Below are 26,447 nucleotides of genomic sequence, written 5' to 3' on the forward strand. Positions count from 1 at the left end.
AAGTTTCTCCTTCCCATCATTCAAGTAGTCCTCCCCCTACCCCTCCATCTCTACCACTCAATTCCATGGATTCCATGATGCGGATGACGATGGAGAGGATGATGTGGCAAGAAAAGGCATACCGACAAGAGCATGTGGAAGCGGTGAAGCGAGAGGAACGTCGATTGGCGGCCGATTGGCGGCCAAAGCTGAGACCGAAAGATAGGAGACGACAGCCCTGCGTGATCTCATCACATCTCTAGCAGCTCAATCCGATTTCCCATCCTCGTAGCTAGATTATGAAAAGCTTGCCAAGACCATTGCGGAGGCGACCAATGCTACACGAACCACCAACGAACCAATTCCCAAAAGGATTACATTCAGTAAGTATGACGATAAGATGGATGCTATTGAAGGAAAAATCAGTACCACGAAAGAAAATGCTCGCCGCTCTGCTCTTGCCTGCGCATCCCTTGTCTCCCTGTTCCTGCTGCTTATGCCTAGCTTCTCCCCCCCCCCCCCCCCCCCCCGCGCCCCCCCCAAAAAAAGGATCGACGGACGGGGGTCGGAAACAGGGACGCTAACGGGACAACAAAAGTTAGGGAACGGGGACGGGGTACTTAGATCCTTGACTAACACAGCCATGTTGGTGTGCACCAGCAAGGTCGTCGCAAGGAGTGCTCTGTGTCAACTGCATATGTGGTAAGGAAGCTGACGGCTGAAGCCTCTAAGGATAGTAGGTGAAGTGTTGAGGCTGGTTGTATTCGACAAGAGAGTGTGTAGAGGGTCCCATGAATTAGGCAGAGCTACTTGGCTGTGCATACCCCACAGGAGTCTATACCTGTACCCCCTGCCCTGTCCAACCATATCCCCTACTCATTGAAGCGTGAAACCCTATATCACTGTGAAGTAGGACATCCCGAAGTCCTTGCATCTGAGCTCGGAGGTCGTCAATGACTTTAGACTTTTCTTGCAATGCGTGTCGCAAAGCAAAAATAATAGCGTCTCTATCCGCAATCGCGCTCTCTGCAACACACAGAGAGTCGCCCATAGCTGCGTATGTAGCGGAGTGGCGCTGGTGAGTAGCAGCCAACCGCTTTGCTCCAAGCTCAATGGTAGCAATGGCCTGCCTTGACTCCTGTCGTATATCCTCAGATAGCCAAAAAAGTGAGGTAGAGTCCGTTACTGTTGAAGAGCCTACAACAGCTTTTGGTTTTGGTTGGACATGGTGCCCTGGTGGTGAACTGGCAGGATGGCTAGGAGGTCTAGCTGAGACAGGTGGAGTGGATGGAACCGAAATGGGTATAGGTGAGGAGACGACTACAGTGGGGATAGGTAAGGTACTCGTAGTGAAAGGAGTGAAACTGGGAGAGGGAGGGCGAGATGGGGTATGTGTAACAGGGACATGTATAGGGTGATCCAAAACACCCGAGCATATCATTGGCCCAGAACAAGTAGTAACGGGAGCAAAAGGAGCAAGAGTAGACCAATTTTGGCGAACAGGGTGCTTCACACAAGGCTGCTGACTTTCTGAAACTGGCAATGATATTAATGATTCTGCTGTATCCTTCACCACTTTGGCCCTTTTCTTCTTTCTCGTCCCAAGTATTGGGTCGGCCCTATTGGCCACAGATTTGCCTCTTTCTTTTAATTTTTTTCCTTGCAGATTTGCATCTACATCTGCAGGGCTAACATGGATTTTTTAACCCAAGCCAACATCAGTGTTGCAAAACATTGAAAACGCGATTGAACATATTGCACCTGTGCTCGAAATCTTTTGGCCTTGGTTTGTAAGGATGTGTACAAAATCTGGTGAAAGCCACAAGGTATAGTATGGATCAAACAATAAAGGCCCTCACATGGGAAAACAGAGAGGGCACATCACAAAAGCTTCTTCTTCGACTCTCTGCCATCTCTGAGTAAAAGATAATACTTGAAGATATCCCACAACTCTTTGTTCCTTGAATATTCTGGGTGATCAGTCTGTAGTAATTCTTAACAAGCTTGAACTGTGGCATCTTTGGAGAGCTGGGAGTATGTGAGGGTGGTTGGCTTCAAAGATGGAAAGATGGTCATCCTAAGAGCATGGCCAATCCGTGTAGCTGTAAGGCTGTGTCTCCGTACTTTGGGAAAACGGTTCAAAAGTTCATGCACCATAGCTCCTAGCACATTCGTGGGTAAATGCACATTTGCTAATGCAGTTAGACCGAGGGTCTGCAGTTGGTCCTTAGACAGGATCATTGAGAGAAGGATGAGGTAGTTGCAGGCAAAAATTAAATGTAAACTCTGCTTGACTCTTGGATTGAGGAGGCCTGCTGATTCCATAACGTAACACATGAAAGTCTTTCTTTCTTATATCCTTGGCCTCTACTTCTTCGTGACTGTGATTACTGGAAGGCCCCTGAGTTGGACTCTGAATGAACCATGTGAGAGGGTACCCTTTAACTTTCATCACTGGCTTCACTTGAAGTCATATCTTCGCTGCTGTGATTGGATTCTGCCTCCTCTTCAAAACTTCTCTGTATCTCCCTACGAGTAGGCTTTTTGCACAAAACTTCCCGCCGTATCTGCCGACTATTGTCTACCATATTCCTCAGTAGCTACTTTGTGATTGCAGAACTCTAACTGCCACAGAAAACTCAACACTTCTCTGTATCCCACAACACCTTACATATACCGAGTTTCAATCCACAATAGCATACATACATAGCCTGTCATATCCTGGTGGAGTCGACCTATAGCAGTAGTAGATACCAACTGTGTAACCCAGCATCTTGTGTGTGAGGAGGTAATGTGACTGACCGAAGTTGTGAGATTTTGACAGAAAAACCAAACACGGTTGAGAGGGATGGCAGTTGCGATGTCACCAAGAGGTCAGCCGAGAGCAAGAAGGACAAAGTCGAATTCTTGTGAGAGAGTACTGGTCGATGGGGCGAGGGAGAGATGGGCGAGCGCAAGACGGCAAGGAACGTGAGGGGAATAAGGGCGAGAATAGTTAGGTATGGGGCGAGGGGGTTGGATAAGACAAAAGGGTAGGGGAGGGACGAGAGGGTTAGGCAGAGGCGAAAAGGATTGGGTAGAGTAAGGAAGAGTAGGGAGGGGCGAGGGAGATTGAATAGGGGCGAGAGAGGGTAGGCAAGGGCAAGGGGGATTGGATAAGGGCAAAAGAGATTGGATAGGGGCGAGAGAGGATAGGCAAGGGCAAGAGGGGGATTGGGTAAGGGCGAGAGGGGGGGCGAGGGGATTTTGCAACTGTAGGCTGTGAAGGACACATAAAACCGATTGACTTGGAAACTTAAATTAGAAGGTTGCAACATCAAAACTTTTCTTAGCCCCAATAGTTGTGAATTACACACAAACTCCGCAAAGAAACTCCTCTCTATTTCGATCTTAAGTGCTTGTGAAGAGAATCCAATAAGAAGGAAAGGAAAGGCTGCATATTACAGAACATCGCCTTACACATGCAAAGCAAAAATGATATCACTTTCACTCAAGAGAGTTGTAGATTTTTCACTGAATACAAATTGGCAAAACTCACGCGCCCAAGGCTGTGCTGCCGAGGGTGTAGGTGAAACGAACAATAGGGAGTGGATCTCTCGGCTACACGGACCGCCTACAGACACGTGTCGAACAAACTACCCGACCATAGCCACCATCCAACAGCTCCCACGTGCTGGGGCCAGCGTTCGAGGACATAGGTGTGCACTTGTAAGACCAAGTGTCCCATATAACCCGGCCTCACCTCCTCGAGGTGACCTCGCGCTCTCCTAGCCTCGCAGGCTCACCACTGGCACTCTGCCAGTGGGGGTCGATAACTACAAATGAGGTCTTGGCCTCCCTTTTTATAATAATGGCCGGGCACATTGGTCGTGTTCACACTACGTCCGCCCGGACACTAGACGCCCATCCCGATGGCGTCTAGGCTAGATCCCCTCTCTTAAGAGCGGGACATAACATACTTCCCCCCTTAAGAACCATTGATGTCCTCATCAATGAAGTGGGGATACTGAGCTTTCAGAGCTCTAACTGGTTCCCAAGTAGCAAACCTTTGAGGTTGACCCTTCCATTTAATTAAGTACTCGTCATAAGCCTTTTGGCGCAAATGACGAGTACGATGATCTAAAATTGCCTCTGGTTCTCGAGGAATATGCTCAGTTTGCATATCTTGCCATACATTTTCCTCCATAGGCACAACAACGTTGGCCTCGCCTAATTTTTCTTTAAGGCGACTGACATGAAACACTGGATGTACACTAACGTCCGAAGGAAGATCCAGTTTATAGGCAACTTGGCCAATTTTCTTTGTGATCAAGAACGGACCACAATATCTAGCTGAAAGCTTATAATGCTTTCCCGTTCGCATAGTCTTGGAATCCTTGGGTATCTTGAGATAGACCCATTGTCCCACATCTAGAGTCCTTGGAGATCTCTTTTGATTAGCATAAGTGGTGACTCGATCACGAGTTGTTCTTATACTATCCTTAGCCAATTCGAGCATTTCTTGCATGTGTACAGGAAATCACGAGCTTGGCGTTCCTTGACTTTCTCTAAGCCAATAGAAATCGGGGATTTAGGCTCAAATCCATACATCAGCATGAATGGGCTAAATCCGGTAGCAGAATACTTGCTACTATTATAGGCAAACTCTAATTGTGAAAGATACCTTTCCCAATCAGACTGCCTGTGAGAGACATAGGCTTTGAACTTGTCCTCTAACGTCTGATTCATCCTCTCAGTTTGTCCGTCGGACTCAGGATGGTCAGAAGACGACATACTCAACTTCACGTGAAGATGAGCAAACACATCTTGCGAGAATCAGCCAGTGAACTTAGTATCTCAATCATTGACGATATCCTTTGGCAGACCATACAACTAATAAAGTTGATCGACAAATAAAACCGCCAACTCATGGCTTTTCACTGTCGACTTTGTTGGTATAAACTTCGCCATCTTTGTGAGTCTATCGACCACATCCCAAATAGCGTCATTGCCCCGACTAGTATTTGGCAAACCAACGATGAAGTCCATGGAAATACTCTACCACTTGGCATCTGCGATTTCCAATGGATGTAGCAGGCCAGTTTTCTTAAGGCGCTCTGCCTTATTGACCTGACACTGAGCGCATCTCTTCACATAGCTCTCTATGTAAGAGCGCATTCTTGGCCAACGCCAAAGTTCTCTGGATGCCTGGGTGCCCAATGCTAGGAACATCGTGGCATTCGCACAAAATCCTTTGTCGAACCTCATCGATTTTCGGCACGCAGACTTTTCCATTTCTGATCAATAGTCCACCTCTAATGGAATATTGTCGCTGTCTCGTCTCTCCAGCACGACTCACTTGGGTCTTCAGACCATCCAAGCCTGTACGCGAGTCATGCCCCGCTTCGACCTCGTTCCATATCTTGCCAAAATGGCCATCGGAATGACATAGCCCTCGGAGAGAGAGATAGAAATCCGTCGAGATTTCAGCCATAGACAAGGCATTAACCTCAGGAATCCTGCTAAGTGCATCGGCAACTCGATTGCTATATCCTTTTCTATAACGGATCTCAAAGTCAAACTCCTGCATAAGCTCAACCCATCTAGCCTTCCAGCCCTGAGATCACCCTGATCATAGACATAGCGCAAGGAATGATGATCTGTCCATGCAAGAAATGTAGAGCCATACAAGTAGTGTCGCCATTTCCTCAAGGCGTGAGCTACGGCGTAAAGCTCCTTCTCATACGTTGGATAACGTATCTCACCATCAGAATGTTTCTATACTTTCAAACGCGACAGGACATCCATCCTGGTGTAATGACGCACCAACGGCATAATCACTAGCATCCGTTTCAACCATAGACGGTTTGCTAGGATCTACGACGTGCAATATTGGCATAGTAATCACCAAGTGCTTTAGTGTCTGAAAGCTCTCGTCGAGACGCTCATTCCAGAAAACAGGGGGGTTACGTTTACGGTGAGAACCCAAAGTCTTCGGCCCTTTTATCCCTCCTTTTAAAATTTGCGTAAGCGGAGTAGTAACTTTAGAATAATCCTTGATAAACTTGCGAAAGAATCTAGTAAAGCCTAAAAAAGACTTTACTTGGCGCACATTCTTCATAATGGACCAATTTCACACAATGGACCAAGCACTAATGAATCAAACAAGCAGATGGTACACATTGATAGAAGTCAACATCAGAAGACTTTGTATCTTTATACATTTCCAAAGCAGTGACAACTGGGTATTGCAAAACCATTATTTACAGAATTTTGATTACAAAGCGACACAGATACATGAGGCATGTCCTGCTTAACAAAAACAAGAGAGTGATGTACATAGTCTATATACAATGAGTTTTGTTTATCATAAAACCATGGAATTCCTAAAATAACATTTTCTCTGTCCAGGCGCATGATGTGAAAATCGAGGTTCTCTTAATAATCAACTAGCTTGAGCGACAAATCTGGAACCATCCAATCCCGTACATCCATATCCTCACCACGAGCCATCTTTACGCGATACTCGTGGTCACTGTCCTGCGTTCGCAGGCTCAGTTTCTGCACCAATTTTGCATCCACAAAATTGTGTGAGCTTCCATTATCAAGGAGTACGGTCACGTCGTGACCATTGATCTTTCTAGAGAAATGGAGAAGATCGTGCTTATCAAACACTTTGGTGCTACAAGTACAATTAGTGCATGAACTGTGCACTACATGATGGATTTCAACTTGAATGACATCAGAGTTACCTGAGATCTCGTGAATCTGAACCGAAGGACGACCTTGCGGTTTCTGTGTCTTCTTCTTCTTGGGGCAATCCTTGATTTGGTGACCTATCTGGTCACATCCGAAGCAAGCCCCCTTCTTCAATGCATCAGCAAAACTGAAGCATTTTTGGCTTTCTTCTTCTCTTGAGAAGATCTCGCCGGTGATTTGGACTTGTGCTGGAATCGGGGTCGCTTCCTCCAAGCGCCCTCACTGGACTGATGGTCTGCAGTTCTTTTCTTCTCATAATTCGCTCCATTTATCAAATGGAACGTCCTGGCCTTTGCCACTGCATCCTCGATATCGGTCGGGGCTTTGTCCTCAATTAAGGCCCAACGATAATCTTCATGTAATCCCATCACGTACATGTGCACAGCGTGCGTGGAATTGACCTTGCAGAAGGTGAGCGCTTCTTTGAAAGTTGTCGTATACTTATCAAAAGACAGAGCTTTCATCGAGAGACTCTGCAGCTTGGTGTAAGCTTTCAAAGGATCCAGTTTGGCGAAATCCCTCTTGAATTTCACACAGAAGTCAACCCATGTAGTAGGATTCTCTGTCATGTCGCGCCACCAGGTAAGCGCCTTATTGCACAGATAGAGAGGAATTATTTGAATTCTCCATTCATCATGCTCCCCATGGAGATCAAAATACGTGGTCCACTGATGCAGCCAATTATTTACGGCCAGTTCCGTACATTCCTTCTCCTTCCTTGAGAAATTTGTGGTTTTGTACGGAATCGTGGCAGTTGGACCACCTTGTGAACACACAAAAGCAGCAATCTGCGTTCACAATTGCTGGGGATGGGTTTCGCCCTCGGAAATACGCGCAGTCGTCAACTGCGCCGTATTTTCCAAAGCGATAAGTCAGGAACTAAGCCCTTGCACAACCCCTTCGAGAGAGGCCAAGCGAACGTTCGTTTGAACGTTCCCGTTTTCCAGAGCAGTAACACGCTGGTCGAAGCTTTGGAAGGTACTTGTAATCCATGTGTATAGAGCATGCGTGAATGAAATTTGAACATTACCTGGCGCGTCGTCATGCTGCACATCCAAGCTGGAGGAATCCATGGCAAAGTGCATGAAAAACTGGAAGTTTCATGCGAAACTGGACCTTTCCTGCACTTTTCGATCGCGAAAAGTCGAACTCTGAAGCGTGCTATGCGTCGGCATACACGTCCGGAGGCAAGTAGGTGATGGCAGGAGCGCGGGAGTGCGAGCAGGTGAGAGAGAGAAGCAGTGGGAGAGAAGCAGAGCGCTGAAAACAGTGTTTTGCTGCTAAAATTCACTCTCTGTAAGAGATTTTTTAATAGCCTGCAGGTTTCAGACCAAACTTTAAAAAACCCAAGTGTCCATGGCCACTTAAATAAAAGGGTCACTAAATTTAAATGAAGCAAGACATTGTTAAAAAAAAAGTCAGCTACGTGAATTATCTTGTGAAGACAACGCTTGCTTGTTGGTTACGCGTGGAAGAAAAAAATCGCCCCCCACTCGTGGGTACGCGTGCCCAGCATACCCCATAGGCTCCACTCTGCAGCCAGCACATAATAAATCCTCCACGCTGGAGGTCAACAGGGCCAACGATTTCCTTTACCGCCACAGTAGATGCTCTCCCTGCTTTGTGTGCAGAGGAGACAAGAGAGAGGTAACTCTCTCTCTCTCTCTCTCTCTCTCTCTCTCTCTCTCTCTGCCTCCACAGACATATAGGAGATTATAGAGAAAGGTTATTGAAGTTATCTAATGCTGAATTTTAGTCCAGGACCAACAATTAAATGAGAGATTTAATGATTTTCATTGAAAGTAAGCAAAATCAATAGAAAACTTCAATTTTTAGCACTTCCGCCTGTCAATTTGTCGATTTTTACGAAAATCAACAACATAACATTGATTCGCACCTGCAAACATGCTTTCGAGAAGAAAAATAAGTAATTTTAGCAATTAATCACTAAAGATTACATGAAATTGAGGCTCCCCGACTTGAACCAATCTGTAGGTATGCACACGGTCCTTCGTGCAGCCAAGCCGGCTCTGATACCATGAAACGAACAACAAGGAGTGGATCTCCCGGCTACACGGACCGCGCCTACAGACACGGGTCGGATGAACCACCCGACCATAGCCACCATCGGGCAACTCCCCCGTGCTGGGGCATGCGTCCAAGGACGTAGGCGTGCACCTGTAAGACCGAGCGTCCCATACCACCCGGCCTCAGCTCCTCGAGGTGACCTCGTGCACTCCTAGCCCCACGGTTTCACCACTGGCACTCTGCAAGTGGGGTTCGATAACTGCAAATGAGGTCTTGGCCTCCCTTTTATAATAATGGCCGGTAACACTGGCCGTGTTCACACTACGTCCGCCCGGACACTGGACGCCCATCCCGACGTCGTCTAGGCTAGATCCCCTCTCCTAAGAGCGGGACATAACAGTAGGTAATTGTGGTGAGGGTACAAGAGAGATGGTTTTGCAAAAATTTGGCAAAGGAAAGGTAGACTACTATGTTTTTTTTTTTCGAGAAAAAGATCCTTCTATTAGTTACTGAAACCGCCCATAGGGCTACAACCACCTCTTCAAGAGAGGGCTACAACAACCATGATGGGAGACTCTCCCAATGAAAAAACCAGCATATGTACAATGGGGTTAAATCAAGAAATGGGGGGGGGGGGGGGGGGGGGGGGGGGGGGGGAAGCCACACAGGTGGTTGGTAGTGCCATCGGAGTACACCCTGGACCATGGTGTAAAAAGGCCCAAGACGCCATAGTCGAAGGAAAGCCTCTCTGCGCTCTCGCATGCGGTCGGAGCTGCCCTGTAGTCCCTCAAGCTGTCCTATGAGAGTATGGATAGCTCTAGACAAAAATCGCGAACAGTCTCTGCTGGTGGCACAGGGCGAGCCTCAAAGATGCGGAAGCAACGGGCCCGCTAGATGAACCGGAGTGTCAGGCCACTGATGAGCTCCCAACACTCCTCTCTCTCATTGCACCACTCCTGTGGAGTAAGCTCTATAGTAGGCTGGAGTGTAGGTCGCCCCTCCTGCATCACTATCATCCTGCTGGTGGAAGATAGCTCAAACTGAAGTGCCTGGCCCGTGAGGGTGGACCAAGCCGCTGCTCCTAAGGTGTACTGTCGAGCCGTGGAGAGAGCAGACATCAGCCGAAGAAACATAGCCACACCTGTTGGGCCGAGGGACAGTCCCAAAAACAGTGACGTTGGCTCTCCTCAAGATGGTCGCAAGCTGCACATGCGGCCGAGAGACCACTATGCACTAGCCAGCTCCCAACTGTTGTAGCTCTGTGTGCGACCAGCCATTGAAACAAGGTGACTCGCCTCGGCTGTCTGGAGTCCCACAACCTCGCCCAGAAGGCTGCCAAGCCTCTGTTGTGAGACCCTCCTCCTGCCAATGAGGTGCTGCAACGGGGCGGGCCTCTCTATGTGCACGATGGCTAACCAACAGAAACTTAATTCCACATGTGAGATTAATATTGCAATAAGGAAAGAAGAGTAATACTGTAGCTAGGCATACTCTGAAAAAAAGGACACCAGGAAGGGAAAGTGGGCAATGCAGTTAAGATCAGAAAGCTTCAAGAGAAGGCTCCATGAAAAAGAGAAAAATACCCAATTGGACAGATCGAGACCTCAGTGTAACTCAATAAAGAGACTGATGCAATTAACCAAATAGGAGAATGTTTAATGAAAGAATACACTTCATTCATTAGATAGAGCAGAAATCCATTGAAAAAAAACTTGGGGGACAGAAGATAGACATAGGCCAGGAAGAACAATTTTTAAGAGTGGGATAAAGATGAAGGTGAGGAAGGACTATGATAAGGCAAATGATAGAAGTGAGCTAAATAGGTGACAGGTTGGTAGGGAGCACAACGCAAACCTGAATGAAGGAGAAGGCACATTGGTCGCCTTGAAGGTTAAAGTACTAGCGGGAGAGACCAAGACTTATGGCTTATGGTGAAGGTAGTAGCATTTAATTTGGAGCCATTTACCAGCAGCAAGGGAACAACTTCTAGAGTCACTAACTATGTTGTCCCCTGTGGTAAAATTTCATGTACTATGAATGGTCCTTGCCAGGCTGGGACCAACTTCCTTTCTTTTTTCTGATATCGAGCCTGATAAATTAGCACCAGTGAGCCTTGCATGCTTTTTGGCTTTCGGAGATGGTGATCATGCCACACCTTGCGACGAAGCTATGATCTGTTTCAAGAGCCTGAGAAGCCAAAAGGAGGCTTTCTTCCAATAGGGAAAGAAGAGACAAAGGCAGACTCCATACCCCCATTGGCACGCAGACTTCCTACTCGAGGAGAGCGTGAGTTGAATTCGAACGGGGCTATGGCTTCCAAACTGGAGGCTAACTGAAATGGGGTGTGATTGGTTGTGGCTTTGAAAGAAGTGCGGTATGCCCAAAGGGTGTTGTCGATAGCTTGAGCCCAAGATTCCGGATGGAGATGAAATGCTTTTTGCATAAGGGCTATCAAATGTCGGTGCTCTCGCCCTACCCATTTGCTCTAGGGTAATAGGCACAAGATTTAAGATGAAAAATCTTGTAGTTGGCCAGAAAGGTTGAAATCATCTCATTAACAAAGTGACTGTCCCTATCACTGGTGATCTCTAGGGGACATCCAAACGTGCACAAAATATTTTCGTACAAAAACTTGGCTACGGTATTGTTAGTGCAATCAGTTGTCGCTAGTACCTCTGCCCACTTGGTTGCATAATCTGTAGCCACCAGCAAATACTTCCGGTTACCTGGTTGGGCCGGGGCAGAAATTCGACCCACAAAATCCATGTGAGTGCGCATGTGCGGAAGCGTAGAGAGAGAGAGAGAGAGAGAGAGAGAGAGAGAGAGAGAGAGAGAGAGAGAGAGAGAGAGAGAGAGAGAGAGAGAGAGAGAGAGAGAGAGAGAGAGAGAGAGAGAGAGAGAGAGAGAGAGAGAGAGTAGACCACAAACGCAAGATATGGTGAAGAGGGGGCGATTAGCCTCCCATAACTACCATGAGTAGAAGACCCTCAGTACAATCAGTATATGAGTGTAAGCAAGTGATATGACGTGTCGAGGTCAAGTGGTAAGTTTCTGTCCACCCAAGATGGTGGTGTCTTCTCTGGGAATGTCGGAATCCCATATTCCATGAGCATGGCCATATCTCGTGTGAACTCCTCTGACGAGTCCATAGGTGTGTCCATAGCAAATCACAAGTCACCACCCCCTCTGGAGTGCGCAACCGCTGAATGATGGCTAGAATGAATGGATCTCCCAAGGATCGTATGCCTGTAGATGATCAAGCCGATGTCGAAGATACCGTGTACTGTAGCAGTCACTGGGAGACCGCATGGACCACCACCGGATGGTGTCCTGGTAGGTGGTAACTTCATCCTCTATGAAAACACAAGCCAAGAGGCTGTTGTCCACCCAAAAACGCAACTGCGAGGTGATGAAAACGCTGCTGTCCAACGATTTTCAGCGTGCTCGTATGCTCTTGGTAGGGTCCGGAGCAGTGCAGAGGGTGTAGGGAAGGGTGGTGATTCACTGTCACTACCCCAGATGGGCTGAAAACAACAAGGGGTAATGGTTGAAACTTGATGAAGACGGAGAGGATACTCGCCGGCAATGCACCAGATGCTAAGCCGGGTAGGTAGTGGCGAGATCCGGGGTCACAAAGCTGAGCGCTACCCTCCTGCTACAAAAATGCAGGTCAATTTGTAGACAACTTTTGTTGCACTTTTTGGCACCAAAAACCTTCTGTTTGCTGAAAACACAAAGGCTTGATGGATACCCTAGGTGCCCAACAACTTATGGAAGGTGTCAACGACTACAAAGTGACCAATAAAACCGTCGAAAATGGGCTAAAAACCCGAAAACGCAAATGAAGGTCAAAACCGCAAATGGATTTGGAGGGGTTTTCCACAAAGATGTACAGAAATGGTAGCGCTAGCAAGGAAATCAACAGATATGACGTTTCTCGCAAAAAACGCTAGTAGATCTGATCCTTTTGGGAAGGATACCTTTGCTGGAATACCCCTGGAACACGACAAAGCCTGAAGCTATTGATACCATGTGAGAGTGCGCGTGTGCGGAAACGAGAGAGAGAGAGAGAGAGAGAGAGAGAGAGAGAGAGAGAGAGAGAGAGAGAGAGAGAGAGAGAGAGAGAGAGAGAGAGAGAGAGAGAGAGAGAGAGAGAGAGAGAGAGAGAGAGAGAGAGAGAGAGAGAGAGAGAGAGAGAGAGAGAGAGAGACCGTAGACCACAAACACAAGATATGGTGAAGAGGGGGCGATCAACCCCCCGTGACTATGAGCAGAAGACCCTCAATACAATTAGTATATGATGGAAGTGAGTACCCCTTGGCCCTATAAATAGGTGTCCAAGGGGAGGTAGGGCAAATACTTGGAAAATACCCACGACCCAACAAGAAAATGTTATATGGAAATATATGAGGGCTTCCGCACAAGGTGGGCGGCCAACCCCAAACTCGAGCGGCTGCGGACCAGGTACAACCTAGACTATGGGTGGCTAGCCCGGAGACAGACTAGCCGTACCTGTATGTCCGTAGACCTGTGGGGTAGCATAGTGGTGTAAGTCTAACAATCCATGCCCCATCTCTCAAAGGGCAGCCATGCCATAGAGACCTACAGAGGACGGTTGGACTACTTGCTTGGTTTAGGTCCACACAACGCTAACACACATCACAGACTTTCACATAGGCAATTGCATCCTGAAAAACATAGGGCCACCATAGACCACTTTGTAGAATCTTTTGGGCGGTGATGTGACCAGGGTAATGGCCACCAGTGGGACCACTGTGGGCATCCTCCAGAATATGCTCAACTTCATGAGGGGAGACACACCGCCTCAGAACACCATTTGGTCTCGACTTGTAGAGCTGGCCTCCAATCAGAGTGAATGGCCTACACTTCAACAACAATCTTCTCTTCTGCAGTGGAGACGCATTCTGGGTACATGCCAATAGATAGAAAATGCAAGACATCGCCGTACCATTCTGGAGTGGTATCCACCTTAAAGGACTGCTATCTGGAAAGTCATCCGCAACCCCTGTAGCTTCTTCAACTATTTGAATGCGAGAGAGGTGTTCAACAAGGACATGATGTTTGTCGGGCCTGAGTACCACTTCGAAATCAAACTCTTGAAATAAGAGTAGCCACCTCCATACTGGACCTGCAACTTGCGGCTTATTAAGCAGATAGCGCAAGGCATGGTGACCAGTAATAATAGTGAAGTGGATCCCTAATAAATAGTGAAGAATTTTTTTTGTAGAGCATACACAATAGCCAAACCTTCCCTTTGTGTCGTGCTATAGTTGCGCTCTACTTTGGTGAGCAGTCGACTTGCATAGTGAACAGGGTGATCCAAGTTGAACTCCTTACTAGGATAAGTTAGCACAACACCCACAACCAGTTGACTGGCATCCGTATGCACATGAAAAGGGAGAGACCAATCGGGGGCAACTAGAATAGGTGCTTTAGTGAGGCGTTTTTTGAGGTATTCAAATGCTTCAACCTCGTTTTTGACCATTGGAAGGGTACAGTAGCACTGGTGAGCCGGGTCAATGGTTGAGCCACTTGTGCATACGTGCATATAAACCTGTGATGATAGCCTGTGTGGCCTACAAAGCTCTGAACACCTTTGGGGTTGATGGGAGGAGGTAACTTCAAGATAGCTACTATCTTCTTTGGGTCAGGTGCTAAACCTTTAGCAGACACCACATGGCCTAAAAGTGTAACTTTAGTGACCAAAAAATGACATTTGTTCGGATTTGAGCTTCAAGCGTGCCTCTTTGCACCTAAGGAAAACCGTAGAGAGCTGAGCGAGGTGCTCCTCTAGATTCTCCAATGAGTTGAATATTGAGCACCCGAGAAGGTTGAAAAGTCGTCCATGAAGATGTGAAGATTATCCATAAGCAAATGACAAAATATGAGATATATTGTACGATTGAAGGAAGGTGGAGCATTTTTCAACCCAAGACAATCTAGTGTAGATGAAAATACCCCAGGGAGTCACAAAAGCAGTTTTGATCTGATCACTTGGATGGATGTCCAACTGATTGTATCCACTGAACCGATCCATGAAACTGTACAGTACATGCCCTGCTGCATCTTCGAGCACACGCTCAGTGAAGGGTGTGGAAAAACCATCTGTGATAGTTACCTTGTTCAAAGCATGGTAATGGATGCACACATGGATTTTATTGGATTGCTTCTTAGGCGCTATCACCATGGGTGATAACCACTCAGAGTGCTCCACAGGTACAATGATCCTTGCTTCTTGCATCTTTTCTAGCTTTGACTTGACAGCTTCCGCATACTTTAGGTTGAGCTTGTAAGCTCGGCCTTTGACGGGCTTAGCCCCTTCCAACCAGAGGGATAGTATGGAAACCCAATTTTGGTGGGAGCCCTTCCAAATCTTTGTAGGAACAAGCAAAAACATCTTTAAAAGAGTGCATGAAAGAGACTACCTGATCGAGTAGCGCGGGATGCTCCCTTCCACAACCAAGCGGCTAAGAGGATGTGCTGAGGGTCGCCAGGGTCGCCTAGGTTGACATCTCTAACCGGGTCAGGAGGTATAGCTGGAGAGCATGCATCTAAAGGTGAAGATTGAGATCTTCTTGCAGCTTCAAGACATCATGGGCAGGTGTCTGATCGATTGGAAACTCCACATACTATTCTTGTAATCATCCTAGTGGAATCTCCTCGAAGGGTAAAGTCCTTAGACATAGCAGAGTGTTTTTGAGTGGGCGGGACGTCAGACACAGAGGAGGTTAAGGGGAGAGGCGGGACGTCGGAAAACTCTTGCAAGAGAGATTTCTTTCCCCTTCTATGCTGTGTTATAAGTTCACCAAGGCCGACGTCTTCCATCAAGGGGACACTTGAAGCATGATCATCAGGGATTGACACATTTGCTTCTGGGGCTTACACACTTTCTTCTGGATGACTTGGGTCACTAGTTTTAGCCTGAGGATCCGGGAAAGAGGGTGTATCCACAAGCAAGGGTCGAATAGAGACCACATAGCATGGAATCGATGTGGTAGATTCCAACTATTGCAATAGGTCTTCGTCGGACCCGTCAGGTGGGGTAGAGTGCTCAGGTCGAGGTTGGATTGTACTAACAAAGAGTTGTGATGAACTAGTGGATCCATGCCTCCTTCGAGTTGAATTTGTTGCATGGGGGAGCTAGGAGTATGTATCCACATGGCGTCATTTCCCAAATCATGAAGTGCTTTAGTGTGTCGCAACCATGGTCTACCAATAAGCAAAGGAAATCCTCCCTCCACCTGGGGAAGATTGACCACCACAAAATCCAAGCTAAAGGTGAAGTCTTGTACCTTCAGAGGCACCTTGTCTACTATGCACACTGGATAGACTGTTCTTTGGTCAGCCAATGTAATAGTGAATGGATCAAGGTAGGCAGGTTGTAGACCTAAAGCCAACATAGTGAACTTTGGCATCAGATTGATCCCAGATCCACCATCGACTATGTCGCTGGAGAATTGGTGCCCAAAAATAGATACAGTGAGACGAGAACTTTTGTAATTGGTGAGGGGAGCGGCTGGATAGGAAATCATGTAAGACTCTGAGGGTTGTACGAGGAGGTGCCCGCCACTAGGCTCTGCACCCGGGTATAGAGACTGAATGACTGAAAGGGTGTCAACTCTGAGGTTTGCATCAAGCCGGAGCATATCGTAAAGTGACACTTGTTGAAAGGTGTCCTTCAAGATGGCTTCTGTTGTGGGATTGGCTCCTTCAATCTGGGATTCCTGTGGAACTTTGACCTGTTGCAAGTCAGTCACTCCTTCTAAGAAGGCTCCATCAATGTCAGATAGCATGGAGGTTGGCCTGCTCTCAACACCAATGAAGGGCTCGTCAGTTGGGTCAGGCAGGCCAGGTTGTGGAAGTGGAGATGGACGAGATGGACTTGCTGGAAAGCTGAGACCAAGAGCTACTCTTTGTGTCCGAGTGAGGACGCCAACAGGCTCCTCCACTTGTTGTGGCCTAACCGCATGAGTAACAGGTGATGGCTGAGAGATGGTGTTCACTGCGATCAGATTGATCTTTGGGAATGTGAATTCTTGTTGGTTATGAATCGAGCCTGAAGACGAGGATGCCCTTTGCTTGGGACAATCCTTACTATAGTGGTCCTTAGACTCGGGGCAATGACGGCAAGGAGGAGACCCTTCAGGTAAAGAACATTTGCTTTGGTAATTCCCATATTCTCCGCATCTGTAGCATAAGATGGGCCGATTTGATGGACGAAACGGGGGACGAGGTGGTCTCCGCATATGTAGCATAAGATGCCCTTTGCTTGGGACAATCCTTACTATAGTGGTCCTTAGACTCGGGGCAATGACGGCAAGGAGGAGACCCTTCAGGTAAAGAACATTTGCTTTGGTAATTCCCATATTCTCCGCATCTGTAGCATAAGATGGGCCGATTTGATGGACGAAACGGGGGACGAGGTGGTCTCTGCTCCTGCTGCATGGAGTTGGAGGCTGAGGTGTAGAAGCTCTGAGGGGATGAGGGAGCATGAGTATGATAAAACTTAGAGACGGAAAAGTACTTGACATACCTTGGACAATAGGAGTATTGAACAAAGGTGGCATGTAGTTTGGATGTCCATAGGGGGAAACCATGTTGGATGTCGGTGCTAACCCCTGTTGGAGAGTAGGACCGAGAATTTGTTGTATTTGCCGCAATCCCTTGATATAGTAGCAATCCTTGTAGTGGCAATAAGCGCGAAGGGGACCGTCTTGTGGAGGGTGTCTTGGAGAGCAGCATGAGCTACACCATACCATAGCCGTAGTCTCATGTTGAGACCTAAGCTCTTCTAGCTCTCTCTTGATTTGATCCAAGGCCTCATGATGTGGAGGCTTCTCCTATCTAAGAGAGATTGATTTCTTCTCCTGAAGAGTGCGCTGTAACTTTAGGGCTTCAATTTCCCTACGTAAAGAAGTCAAGGGGTCAGATGGACTTTCTAAGAGTACAGAGGCAGTCTCGACCAGCGCCACAATTCTAATTGCCATTATGCTCATGCATGGAGCACCTTCAACTATATATGAAGGTGGTGGTCTTTGATCCTGAGCCTCTCAATCTGCAAGACTTCCTCATTGGGCCTTACAATGCCAACCAATTCTACATGGATCTTCCCACTCAGGTTTTAGAAAAACATGAGTACTTTTTTATTTTGTGTTTAGCATATAGTTGACATCGATAACAAGTGCCCCACTTACACGACACCTGCAGTTTATGAGTGAAACACTATCTTGTTCTTTTTCTCATAATGGATGCAGGTATCATTCGTGGAGCTTACTATATTTTGCACACAAATTCTTCTAAATTGCACTCTATTGTAACTACCAACCTAATGGATGTGGTTTTTTTGAAGCATCTATGCTCTATACTTGTGTTAAGTTGATGTCCTTAGCTCGCTCCCTTCATTGAAATCTACCTACACACACACACACACACACACACACACCTCGAGGGGGTCACTATGTATAAATTGTGTATATCAGTACGTTCAAAAACTCATTGTCTGTGAATTTTTAATGGAAAAAATACACCCTTTCCCTATTCAATTTGTATTTTTTTCTCTCAATTTCATTTTAAGGTACCCTTCTCTATGTGAAAATGTGAGAAAAAATGGAATTTAACGACCCCTTCCACTGCACTCACGTGATACTCACATAATTAATAAGTGACCCCCTTGACAGACACACACACACACACACACACACACACACACACACACACACACACACACACACACACACACACACATTTGTAGGTGTGTGTGAGTGTCCATATGCACACAAATGGAGAGGGTGGATTGTAGTCCTTGTAATCACTTTAGGAAGATGACAATTCTCTCTCTCTCTCTCTCTCTCTCTCTCTCTCATCAAATCTTGAGATCAAGATTTGTCGAGTAGATTTTTGATACCTATTTGGATCAATAAAAATTCTCTTCTTCCCCCCCCCCCCCCCCCTCTCTCTCTCTCTCTCTCTCACACACACACACACACACACACACACACACACACACACACACACACACACACACACACACACGTACACAAAGTTTTGAGGTCGAGACTTGTCGCGAGTAGATCTTTGAGATCTCTCTCACTGAATAAAAGAGAAAACTACAATAACCAGTGAGTGTGGTAGATTGGTTATCACAATTTCCTCTTAAAAACCAACTCTTAAATTAGAGACTTGTCAAGTTAGAGATTTGAGGTCTCTTAGTGTGTTCGTATGATATTAAAACTTCTCACACACTCTCTCTCTCTCTCTCTCTCTCTCACACACACACACACACACACACACACACACACACACACACACACACACACACACACACACACACACACACGCTGGTGCACAACCACTCAATTACCCTCTATGCTCCCTCCATCAATGTTTCTCTCCCCATGGGAAAATTCAAGCCCATAAGGACCTATGACTACTCTCTCTCTCTCTCTCTCTCTCACACAGACACACACACACACACACACACACACACACACACACACACAACATTGGTGGATCCTGATGACTTACCAGAGGAGCAACCTTGTACATAATCAATGTACATATCCTGGTAATGGCTGGACCCTAAAATCCAAGCATGATTCACACACACACACACACATACACACACACACACACACACACATAACACTTAGTAGAATTTGATTATCTACGGGAATAACAACTGCGTACACAATCAGTACCATACACGTTTTGACCGTTAAAACCAGATGCAATTATAATCTATACACTGGAGTATTTCGGATATCTTGTCTTCATAATGGAGTCTAACTCTAACATGATTAATTAATTGCAAATACAAGTGAAAATTGCTTCAGGGAGTACTGGGTCAACGGGAAATCCTTTGGGCAGCATATGAGTGGACAATTACCGTGATTGGAGATACGAAAAATCACAAGTACTTACTTATTTGAAAAACTGCACCTACCTTGTAAATGGAGTCTAATGTATGCAGTCCAATAAAATAAATGATTTTTTTACATCCCTAGATCAATGTTCCCTAACTCGTTTTGTAACTTACAAGAGATGATTTTGGATATTTAGCTGGCTTACCTTTGTGCAAGCTGTCTCCAACTTAATATAGCTTTGATTATTTAAAGCTTACCATACTCCTTGTGCTCGGATTTCCCAAGTTAGCTAGCTTGCTGTGGGAAGTGGTGTCCAACGTAAAAATAGCATAGTATAGTTAATACTACCCATTTGGTAGATATTTTAGGTGCGTTTTTTGCTCTTATTATATATACACCTACAGAATGGGGTTTACGTACCCATTGCCTTGCGAAGGGTATGCACGCACACACCCATGTTTGCAGAGCATCTGCGCTTACGATTTGACGATGTTATTGGGATAGCGACTGTCTCACACACATACACGCCTACTCTCACACATGCACACACCTGCAAGCAAGATTGCACACACACACACACACACACACACACACACACACACACACACACACACACACACACACACACACACACACACACACACACACACACACACACACACACACACACACACACACACACACACACACACACACACACACACGGGTGTTCCCATCGATGTCTACAACACAATCGATAAACTAACTTGGCAAAGAACGATAAAATACCCTGCTGTATCCGGTGTGGTAAGCTATTGGCTTCGGCTGCGTACATTTTCATACATGCAAATGGTTGCCGCTTCAATCAAAAGGTAGGTTTTTTGTACCTTCTGGGACTATTTGGAAATTGTTTTGCTCATTGTGCCTCGTATAGGTAAATTATACACACACACACACACACACACACACACACACACACACACACACACACACACACACACACATGGTGTTTCTCATAGCTATCTGACTCTCAACTTATAAAACCAAATGGCAAGAAAGGTCGACCAGTTCCCATATTTTATATGCGGCATGTAAAGTTTCATACGAAATTTTTTACTGGCTCTTAAATGCGTATTGCATTTCATACACATATACTCATCCTGATGGTCACTATGAGTACTGAGACCTTTTTGGATCTATGAATAACTCATTAAAATATAGCAAAGGTATGTAGCTATTGAAATTATGAATACACTTTTTTGTTATTGTATCTCAAAATCATCAATGGGTTCGTCATGAGAGTGATTGCCGTTATGGAAACATATGGGATTTGTTTACTAGTCTCTCTCTCTCTCTCTCTCTCTCTCTCTCTCTCTCACACACACACACACACACACACACACACACACACACACACATGTTAGGAAATAAGATGTAGCCAAATAGATAATTCAGAAGAGTACTTAATGGAGAGAGATAGATTTCACACACAAGAGATTATAGAGTGTATAGAGAGAGAGAGAGAGAGAGAGAGAGAGAGAGAGAGAGAGAGAGAGAGAGAACACACGATATACGTGGTTCACCCAATGTGGGCTACGTCCACGGGAAAGCATCCACTCAATGGCTTTAGCACTTCAAAAGAAGAAGTAGTTTACAAAGGGATTAAACCCTTAATAGAGCTCTCGCCTTGCTTCACTCTCACCACCTCACACTCACCTTGTTGCATCAACTTCACACTATGAAATGTGTGTAGAAATGGCCTCCTTTTATAGGCCAAAAGGGCTGTCCTCTCTTATGAGAGGCAGCCATGTGTAGCCACCCTTGTGTGAATAAGTCCAAATTGGACCCTCCAATCCGCCCATGTGTGGCCGCCCTTGAGAAGACAAGTCCGCTTTTGAATTCGGCCACCGGCCATTGAATTCGTCCATTGACTTCCGACCACCGCCCACCGGCCAACCGACGGTTGACTACCGGCCACCGGCCAACCGACGGCTGTTTTTCGATCATTTTTTGGCCGCCGTCCGGCCATAATATTTCAGCGAAAAGGAATATTCCGTCCCTGATTCTTGACTGTGAAAATTTTGGTTTCCGATGAGTGATTTTCCTTCACGCACGATGGCTTCTCCTCATAATGGGGGCCTTACAAATGTGCGCTTTTACCACAGAAAATTACAAGGGTAAATCAGGCTCCATACTTAACACAACACACACACACACACACACACACACATGTATACAAAGTTTTGAGGTCGAGACTTGTCAAGTAGATCTTTGAGATCTCTCTCAGTGAATAAAAAGAGAAAACTATAATAACCATTGAGTGTGGTGGATTGATTATCACAATTTCCTCTTAAAAACCCACTCTTAAATTAAAGACTTCAGGTTAGAGATTTGAGGTCTCTTAGTGTGTTCCTATGATATTAAAACTTCTCTCTCTCTCTCTCTCTCTCTCTCTCTCTCTCTCTCTCTCTCTCTCTCTCTCATACAAAGTTGTAGTTGGAAGCGTGTCACACAAAATTTCTATACAAAAATGTATATGCAATACAATTCTGACAGTTGATCCTTGTTGGTATCTTCTCCAATAAAGATATGCTCAGTTACATGGCCTTGATCTCTTAATGTGAAAGAAATTATTAAGATAAACAATCCTTCAGGAAATTGATGCCTCTATATAAAAGAAATCTTCAAAGGCTCTATGTCAAAAAGCAATGTCTTATGTAGCACAAATGCAAGAGCCTCTACGTGGAGAAAGTTGTTGAAATCATTATCTAAATATCCTAATTCTAATGGTAATATAATTTTGCACACGCCACCTACGCTCATGAGTCCAAAGCCATATTTTCAAATAACACTTCTCATTTCCCTCAAATGAACGCCTTTGCTTTATTTTGGGCTTCAAAATATGACCTCAGCAGCCAATAATGTAACCATCTGGATCCAACACCACAATAGTTCCACCCTCTTTTGGTACTCACAACCTGAAGTCCTTAAGCCGTAAAATCAGTACTATATCAATATATATTAGGATACTTCATCTTTGGATTCCCATAATCTTTCCCTCGCAAAGCTGACATGTCTAATATAATTTTTCACACACCACCTAAGCTCATGAGTCTAAAGCCGTATTCTCAAATAACACTTCTCATTTCCCTCAAATGAACCACCCTTTGCTTTATTTTGGGCCGAAAAAATATGACCTCAATAACCAATAGGGTAACAATCTCAATCTAACACAACAATCTTTTGGTGCGCACAACTTTAAGTCCTTGAGCCATAAAATCAAGACTATATCAATGTATATTAGGATAATTCATCTTTGGCTTTTCATAATCTTTCCCTCGCAAGGTTGGCATGTCTACAAACTCTAACATCGACACTCTTTTATTTTGTGGAGTATTTGAAAGCCAAAGTATCGAGTGCTAGTTAGATAAATAATTTTTCATTGCAAAATGCCTAACTCACGTTCTCCTTGAAATGGTATGTCGTTGCTTTTGGAAGTTTGCCAGGGAATCTCGCTCTCTCTCTCTCTCTCTCTCTCTCTCTCTCACATGTCCCATGCAAGGGTGTAACAAATTTTTGATAGGTGCACCTCTCATGTTTGTGCATAGCTTGTGCTTGAGGTGGCGAGAAAGTGACCGTGGTTGTATTGAGTGACCAGTTTTTTAACGCCTCTCATGCCCTTCCATTTGCAAAACTAAAAAATAAAAAATTTTAGTGTATTTTGAGCCGGCTAAAATTGTAAAACTTGAGCTACATTCCAAGCTTACCTTAAGGAAAATCAATAAAATTTTCAATTTTTCTGTATGACAATTGTTCATATTTTAACCAAAAATTTGGAAGATTTTTACTGTGTTCTTATTTATTATATTACTTCAATTAGGAAAAATAATATAAGTGAATAAAGGATTTTTTAACATAGAATTGACTCCCGGTTTTTTGAAACATTATGTAATTGCTTTTGAAGGGTTGCTGTGTTGTTGGGAAAACTCTCTCTCTCTCTCTCTCTCTCTCTCTCTCTCGTCGATGCCCCACATGAGGATGTAACAAATTTTGGATAGGTTCACCCCTCCTTTCATCACATAATGTCCTTGGGATGGTGAGAGAGTAACAATGGATGTACTGAGCTTCCAACTCTTCTACCTCTATCATGCCCTTCCATTTTGGGGCTATTTGAGGCCCATGTTCACAAGAAACCACGCTTTAGTGTATTTGTAACTAAATTTACAAAATCCGAGCTAGATTCCAAGCTTGCCTTGAAGAAAACCAACAAAATTTTGCAAGGTTTAGTGTAAATATTGGCAATTCTTCAAATTTTGACGTAAAAATTGAAAGAGTTTTTATTGTGCCTTTATATATTTTCCAATGTTTGCAAAAAACCAAGATTTATTATATTTTTGATGATTTAATATTGGAAAATCTTGGCTAGATTACAAGGTTGCCTTGAAAAAAACTAGAAATATTTTGTAAATTTTAACATTAAATTCTCAAATTTTGGCCTAAAAACCAGAAGAGCTTTTATTGAGTCCGTCTTTACTTCAAGTACAATTTTTTTTTTTTTTTGGCAAGCCCATTAGGTCTCCCCAATCTCGAAAAACATATTAAGTATGTAAGTGAAGAGTGAGTTTAGGTGTGTAAGTAAAGAGTGAGTTTAAGAAATGAAAAAACACATGAAGGTGGAAAATCAAAAGACATACGAAGGTGGAAAGTCAAAAGACCTTTTGTCTCCATATAAAGAGGTGGTCGACTTCACATTGTATATTTGTGTTTCTCTTCTCTTTTAATTTTTCCTTTAACGTTTTCTTCTCTTTAAAGTGTCCTTGCACTCTCTCTCTCTCTACCTGTTGTGTGAAAAGTTGTATCCGTGATACTGTTGCAAATTTACATGCTTTGTCATTGCCCGTTTGCTGCATGCTATAGACTAGCACATTGTTTTTGTTGTTATTGAGAGAATCTTTGAATTAGGAATAACTTTTAATTTTTTGCCCAATAAATTAGTTGAATTATGAAAAATGTTTTTGACAGGCCCTGCTTGAGATCTCATGTGCCGTATGCTGATGTTGTCCCTCCGACTTTTCGCCTTTGGGTGAAGTTATAGCATGCAGTGTGCACATCATAGGGGTTAGTAGAATAGTGATGTGTGTAGGTGCCTAGCACAAGATTTTTGCTCAGCATTTCCCGGTGTGTGGAAACATGGAGAGCTTAGAATGTGCTATTCTCAGGTCTTCTTCTCCTTCTTCCTTTTATGGTTCATGGTCCAAGTTCATATGGACACAATGTTCCTTGATGTGATGAGATGGCCCTGTGGTAGCACCAATACATGTATATGGTTATGGATTAGGCTTCCTTCTAAATAGCCTTGTGAGTTGGTATGGTCGCGATTGTGTTTTCTCCTCATGGAAATTCCTCGGCATGAGCCTTATGTGCTCATGGTGGTTTTAATCCATTAGCCATTCTGAGTATTGCAATAGATAAATACAAAGATAAACTATCAAATTATAGTCACCCTTCAAATTTGAGGGCTTCGTGTGGATTTGTGCAGAAAGAAAAGGTGGGTTTCTTTATGGCATTCAAAATGAAAAGTAGAGCCACTCTTCAAATTTCCTTCAAGAGGAAAAATAGAGTCGCCCTTCATCAAACACTATTAATGCTTCCAGGGCTTATCTCTCTCATCTCTCTCTCTCTCTCTCTCTCTCTCTCTCTCTCATGCGAGTGTTGCACATGAGGATGTAATAGATTTTCATTAGGTGCACCCCTCCTCTCTTCGCAAAGCATGTCCTCAGGGTGATCGTGGATGTACTAAGCATCCAACTTTTGTACGTCTATCATCCTCTTCCATTTTGGGGCTATTCAAAATCAGTGTGTGTTCACAAAAAACCAAGGTTTAGTGTATTTTAACCAACTTAGATGATTAAAACCCAGATAGATTCCAACCTTGCCTTGAAGAAAACCAATAAAATTTTGCAAGGTTTAGTATAAACACCATCAATTCTTCAATTTTTAACCTAAAGATCAGTGTTTCCCTTATTTACTTTAAAAGTATTTCAATCAAGAAAAAAAATTTGGCACCCTCTTTGAGACCTCTCTCTCTCTCTCTCTCTCTCTCTCTCTCTCTCTCACACACACACACACACACACACACACACACACACACACACACACACACACACACATATGTGCCTTTCCATTTTGGGACTATTTCAAACGGGCATTTGATAAAAACGGGGGTTTAGTGTACAAAATCCTAGCTAGACTCCAAGTTTACCTTGAACTAAATTAGTAAAATTTTGCTCGTGTACATACGAACAATTCCCTAAATGTTAAACTTTTATGACCATTGGCCTGCAAAAAGCAAAGTTGAGCCACCTTTAAATTGGCTTTCAAAAGGAAAAGTTTGCCTTCAAAAGAAAAGTAGACTCAACCCTTTTGATTTTTAACTTGTCGGGTTGAAAGTTGAAAAGATTCACAGGTTCCAAGCTTCACATGAATGAGGCATTTTGTAAGTTTTTCTTTAAAGTGAACCAATGAGTAACACATGGATGCTCTCTCCATCCTTGAAAGCTATATATATATACACTAGTGTGTGACCCGCACGTTGCTACATACAAGAAACGCATTGCCATTGGGGTGCACACACACACACACACACACATTCATAGGAGTATGTGTGTCCATATGCACATAAGTGGACAGGGTGGATTCTAGTCACTGTAATCACTCTAGAAAGATGAAAATTATCTCTCTCTCTCTCTCTCTCTCACACACACACACACACACACACATGCATTCAAACGGACGATCACCCTCTTTATGTTGGGAACAAGGGTGGGCTTGTACCCTTGG

The sequence above is a fragment of the Adiantum capillus-veneris genome, chromosome 24, assembly GCF_014529385.1.
Source record: "Adiantum capillus-veneris isolate H3 chromosome 24, ASM1452938v2, whole genome shotgun sequence".
NCBI classification, from domain to species: Eukaryota; Viridiplantae; Streptophyta; class Polypodiopsida; order Polypodiales; family Pteridaceae; genus Adiantum; species Adiantum capillus-veneris.